This window comes from Saccostrea cucullata, unplaced genomic scaffold (assembly GCF_032062105.1).
Source record: "Saccostrea cucullata isolate Sc308-1 unplaced genomic scaffold, CSIRO_AGI_Scuc_v1 ctg1435, whole genome shotgun sequence".
NCBI classification, from domain to species: domain Eukaryota; kingdom Metazoa; phylum Mollusca; class Bivalvia; order Ostreida; family Ostreidae; genus Saccostrea; species Saccostrea cuccullata.
Window position 1 is genome coordinate 28,261 of NW_026919480.1, and position 6,396 is coordinate 34,656.

Genomic DNA, 6,396 nt, shown 5'->3' on the forward strand with positions numbered 1-6,396 from the left:
CTAGCTCTTTGGATGTCTATCTCCGTAGCTCCTCTTATATTATGGAATGTTATTTGATTATACTTATACAGAATCTTTGTTAAATTGTGGCCCTTTATTTTCGTTTTTCACTGTACGCATATTTTTGGGTTTTCGAGAGCAAAATATGGACACTATTATTCTTTCTATTATAAAAAGAATGAGGGTACCTATTTCTTATCAACAACTCATCATATAACATTGAATAGAATTTAATGATACATGTACAGTCAGAAATTAGTTTTAATAACGTCTATAATCTTTATGAGCATAATCACCCAACATTTCATTTCTAATGCTTGCAAAAGTTGAATACGAGTGTGTCTTTACAGTATCTGTTTGCATCATTTTAAACACCCCTGTATTGTTGGTATCAGTGCCTTTATTTCTTTTCTTCTTACGTCCATGTACTTGCAGAGAAATCACATCGTCATCCATTGTATTTCGATCATTCCCTTCAAGGGTGGTGGAAATATTTGCCTTCGTCAAAGTATTCTTTGTATTTCGATGAATTTTCATCATTCTTGTTAAAATTAGCACGAAAAGGAATATAATTCCTGCTGTTATTATTATAAAGATTTTTATAAACATGGAAATGGAAATTCGACTTCCGGTTTTGCGAGAGAAATCCAATGCTCTGATATCTGTTGTATTTTCTAAAATAAAAGACAAGGAGAAATGTTCATTGTTTTGTAATATTTCATGATTAATTTTAAGTTATTAATTAATTAGATATGATGCCTAATTTAATGCGGGATTTCACCTATGCTCTAAATTAAAAAGAAAATAAATTCACGTTTAATACAATTAAACCATGAACTCTATCGCAGATCGTATAATATTTTTTAAGTAATTACCTATGATGCTGACACAGCCACTCCGATAATCGCAATATTCTACGCTACATAAGCATTCCCCTTGACATTGTTCTCCATACCCCGGGTACCGACACCTACGTAAGCAATTCCGACCAAAATATCCAGCGAGACATTCTACAATTACAGAAAGAACGCAACCTGACTACACAAAAAAGTATCTATGAGGATTTAGGTCCTAGAGTGAAATGTTTTAATTAATTTTACACGTAAACATTAATTGAAAAAACAATGTATATATAACAATCTAAGTAGTGGTTTTAAAGAAATAATAAATTATCTGCATTTAAAAAATGAAATGAATTACCTTTGCAAACATTTGCTTTCTCGTCGAAAAAATACTCATCACATGTACAAGTCCCTTCCTTATTCTCCCGGTTAAACAAACCATTATTTCTAAAAATTAAATTTGCACTTTTTGTTTACAATGTTTTTTGTCCATATAAAACCAATATATTTATTGTACTCACATTTGGCATCCCTCTATTATGACAAGAAAGGTTACATTTAAAATGATAAACGATTTTATCTTACAAATATTAAGCCGTTTAAGTCCGTCAAATAATTTAAAATGCATTTTTACATCCTTGCAGTTGAAATAATGGCTGAAAAAGATATACACATATGCCTATATATAGAAATTAAAAAAAAGGCAACATAGGTTTCTACGTACATAATACAATTCTTATATCTAAATATTTAAAAAATATCCTTTTTTAGCGTATTGATTTCCTTCTATAAAGGAATTTAAACTTAACTATTTTTTCCCATTTCCTCCCCTTTTTGATCCATCATTGTTGCTTAAACGTCCCTATTTGGGAATTAATGCATTGGAAAATATTTTTTCCTGTTCCTGTTGCTTGATTTTTTTGTGTGTAAAAAAATGTGGTATTTAAAAGTTCACTGATAGATGATATGGCGTAATTATTTTCGGACAATTATAGGGAAAAATCTCTGAAATTGCTCTAACAACATCAATTTTATAAGCAATGCACGAAGATAAAGAATCGAATGATCCCTCTCTTAAATGTTCAAGATATCGATGGATATTATATTAAAAACTGACATCCGACAAAGAAATATACTAGCAATTTAAATAATGCTAAATTTTAACAAAAAAAAAAAAAAAATTGGCGAAAATATGATAATTTGGGGCTTTTGCAACAAAATTTGAACATGGTCAAATAGTAAAATTTACAACATTAGAGACGGCGCCATATCTTTTAAAATCTTCTTCTCCAGAACCATTGGACTAGGAAAGATGAAACTAAAGGCGTCACAACGGGAGATCAAGTTATATATTGGAAAAATCTTTAAGAAACTTAATTTCAAGTATGAGGTTGATTTTTCAATGAATGAGGAATTTTTTTTGTTAAAATTAAAAATAGAAGAAATGTACGAAAGCTGAAGCTATTGTAGTTATAACCGTTATTATATTTGTACGTTTGAAAATAGAACCGGGTCCAGATGAATGTTTTCTCATTGTAATGTGTTGAATTTTCTGCAAAATAAAATACAGAAAATTAATATACAATTTTATTAGACATTAAAAAAGTGTTGATGACTTTGAATTACATGTATATACTGTATGATACATGATCTCAAATATGACGCCGAAATGGAATTAAGACATCTTTTCAAATGGACTGTATTGTAAAATATCTTTTAAAAAAATTATAACCCCATGCATGGACTACAATCCTCATCTGAGGAGATATGGTCGTTCTGTTGATAAAAATATTTAAAATAAAAGTAAGATCATATATTATGGCCCATCTAAACACTATATAGATATTGCCACAACCTAACGTCAAGTTTACTGATTTGAAAAAAGTAAATCTGAAAAGGCTAAAAACACCTTATAAATATACATTATCGTGGCCTTGTTTACTGTAGAGGCACTCTTGCTCATCATAACTATGTACTGAGTTTGTTTATCTAATACCCAGAAGCAGAGAAGAAGATTTTCAAAGAATAAATGCATTTTCACTATATAATCAATAGAGTCCCGCCCTAACACCAGAAACCCTGACCCTGGGGTCAAACAATTCACAATTTCAGAAGAGGCGCTCTTGCTTATCATAACTATATACTTAGTTCATTTATTTAATACCCAGAAGCAGAGAAGAAGATCTTCAAAGAAATAATGCATTTTCATTTATCGATATTATCTATATAGCCCGCCCTAGCACTAAAAACCCTAACCCTTGGGTCATAAAATTAACAATTTTGGAAGAGGCACTCTTGCTCATCATAACCATGTACTTAGATCGTTTATTCAATATCCAGGAGCAGAGAAGAAGATTTTCAAAGAAATAATGCTTTTTCACGATATAATCAATAGAGCCCCGCCCTAACACCAGAACCCCTGAACCAGGGGCCATAAAATTCACAATTTTGGAAGAGGCATTCTTTCTTATCATGACTTTAAAGTTATTTTATTTAATACCCAGGAGCAGAGAAGAAGATGTTTATATAAATTATATATTATTAATTATATATTATATATTAATATATAATCTATATAGCCCCGCCCTAGCTCTAGAACCCCTGACCCTTGGGCCATGAATTTCACAATTGTGGTAGAGGACTCAATGTTCATTACATTCATGCCAACAGTTTGTCTGTTTGATTTCAAAAAGTTAAAAAGATTTTTAAAGATTGCAATAATTTTAATGGTTTTTGCCCCACCTCTCAGGGGATCATAAAATTCGCAATTCATGTTTCCCTTCACCCATATATGCTGTATACATGTTCCAAATTTGGTTGAAATTGGCTCAGTGGTTTCAGAGAAGAAGCTGAAATGTTCAAACTTTAACATACATGTACGACGCAGGACGTACGACAGACGACCCACGACGGACGAAAACGGATAGCAATAGGTCACCTTAGTTACTCAGGTAACTTAAAAAACATTTTAAAGAAGATGGTCCATTGGCTAAAGTGTCACCAGAGTATACTTTAACTATGTTAAAAATCCTAAGTATGAAATTAAATAATTCTAAGTTCAAAAACCAAACACAGGATGGTCAGGGATCTTAAATACAGTCACGATAATCGACAACAACTAGTGCATTTTCGTATTTAGTCAGTGCCAGTTTTTCGTTTATGTTAAGCTAAAGCATTTAAGGTTTAACTTATCAAACCAATTTCAAATTACATTGTTTGTACATCTGTTTGCTATGAAATGTAACCAGGTTCATCTTCTCTCATTTCAAAGATCATAAAATGACTTTCAATAAAGAAAAACCCATATATTTACAACATCACCATAAGTCGCAATAACTAATCCTTTGTAAATACAATATGATATTTAAATTTAGAATTAGCTTCAGTTAATTAATTATATTGGAGATTCAATGTCAATTAATGAATATTAGATGGAAATAAGTATGAAAAGTCATTCTCTGTAAGCACTTAAACTTCGTTGCCACGCATGGTCACCGATTTCGATGAAACTTTCACACATTCTTGGTACTTGAAACCAGAAACATATATCTAATAAAGTTTCGTTACTATATGTCTTGTTTGCCATGCTAACAGCTAAAAAAAAAAAAGAAAAATTGAGACCTTCAGCTACTTTAAATCTTTACTGAGCCTTAATAAAAACGAGGAAAATCAAACAATTCATTCTCACAAAAATAATACACCTTGTTGCCACTTATATTGTAAAGAAACTGATATAAAAGAATATAATTCTAAGTAAGTGGTAATCAAACGTAGATTTTGATTAAATTTAAAATGCTGAAATATGCTGGAAAATGTAAGTACTAATGGTGGATGTTACATACTCAAACTCAAATAACAACGAAAGAAATAAATGAAAATATTTGACCTTAAGAATATAGGTTAAAGTAATATTATTCAATAATAAACTTTATCGTTGCCATAGTAACACGGTTTAACCACGTTAAATTGGTAACTAAGAAAGAGTAAATTCTACTGTCTTCAGGAAAACTGTGAACATTCAAGACTGGCAAGTGTGCATCCTTAAAACAATTCACAAGGTTGTTAAAAGTGAATTGCCTTAAGAATTTACTTGCCGTAAAATCAAGAACCATATTTAATTACTCACCTTGAAAAATACTTTTATGGTACTAAAGTTGAATTTCATATATTGATAAAATTTGAAGAAGAATTAATACAACACTGTTTCAATAGTAACCAAGAAGGGAAAATGTTCGATTTTGTAAACTTTAAAACAATCCTTGTGTGCTATCTTCTTGCATCCCTTTAGAGATTGGATGATAGTCAAAATCAAAAGCCAGGTTAGCCATTAATGAATATCAAACATAAAAGTTTCTGGAATCTACATTTACGGCTACGTATCAAAGGAACAATTTTTTTTTTTATAGATTTTTAGGCATATTTTGTCTGCTTATTTCTTTGGCAACGATTTCTTTAGAGAATCTGATTTGATTTTTTTTAAATGGGACAATTACCACTACGCCAACACTTTTAAAAATTGATTATCAGTTAAAAGGAAATATGCTTTATTAAAATATATCAAGATTTAAATTTATAGAGTGTATATTTAACGGTTTCTATGGTATCAAATCCTTTGCAACCATTGACAACCAAAAAGAAATATAAAAAATACGAACAAATGTAATGTTCTCCCTCTTACCTTCAAGTTAATTTTCAAGAGTCAACATATTTGATGAAATTTCAATATTTTTATGGATAATTATTTGCATTTTCGTAAAGCGTTACTTATTGGGAGAACAAAAAGAGACTCTAAAATTTTGGTAAAACATGTGTTTTTCACAGTAGAAATCAAAGGAATACAGAAAATATATTTAAAACAACTTCTCTGTTATTCACAAATTCATAGCAAAACTTTATGTGTTTCACGAGGGGCGGGTTGAAGGGGGGTGGGGTGGGTGGGTGGGTGAGGTATGTTTATTGAGTTGAAATTCCGATTTCAATGGAAAATATCGTCTACCAACCCCACCCCCACCCATCACCCCCATTGAAAAACTTGAGTTATGGATAGTTTACGATTAAGCGCTGGTATTAAGAAATTCATCAATTACCATTGAACTCTTCTCTGTATTAAATAAAAATGTTGTGGCCCAATTGCCAGTAATATTGATTTAAATGGATGCAAAATGCAAGCGGGAATACAGAGTTATCATACGTATTTCTTAGTTTTTGGTACTATATCTTTCAAGTCTCTTTCTCGAATATTTGGTGATGTTTCATTCTATCATTGCTCTTTCATCTTTACGTAAATTACTTTATAAAATTCAATTAATATATATACATGTATTTTTAATTTCGAATACTTTTTAACCATAGTAATGTTTGTTATAGTTAATTTACTAGACATGTTTTATGACTTTTCATGTAGTTTTAAGTTTCTTCCTTTTAGACCATAATGTGTCTCCATAATAAAATTGCTAAAATAGATCACGTGCTGCTTTTCATGGTTTTATATGCCCATTTTGAAGATATTGCCTTCTTTTGAACTCAAAATTACAATTAAACACAGCAAAATTTA

At 30.5% G+C, this 6,396-nt stretch overlaps 1 long non-coding RNA gene across 1 annotated transcript; it reads right to left on the reverse strand.

The window, feature by feature from the left end:
• Positions 1-399: 399 nt before the first annotated feature.
• On the reverse strand, positions 400-1,328 carry LOC134232471 (uncharacterized). Its single transcript, XR_009984788.1, has 3 exons — positions 1,201-1,328; positions 876-1,010; positions 400-674 (listed from the first exon to the last, which is right to left on the reverse strand). It is a non-coding gene; the product is annotated as an uncharacterized LOC134232471 (long non-coding RNA).
• Between the last annotated feature and the right edge of the window lie 5,068 nt (positions 1,329-6,396).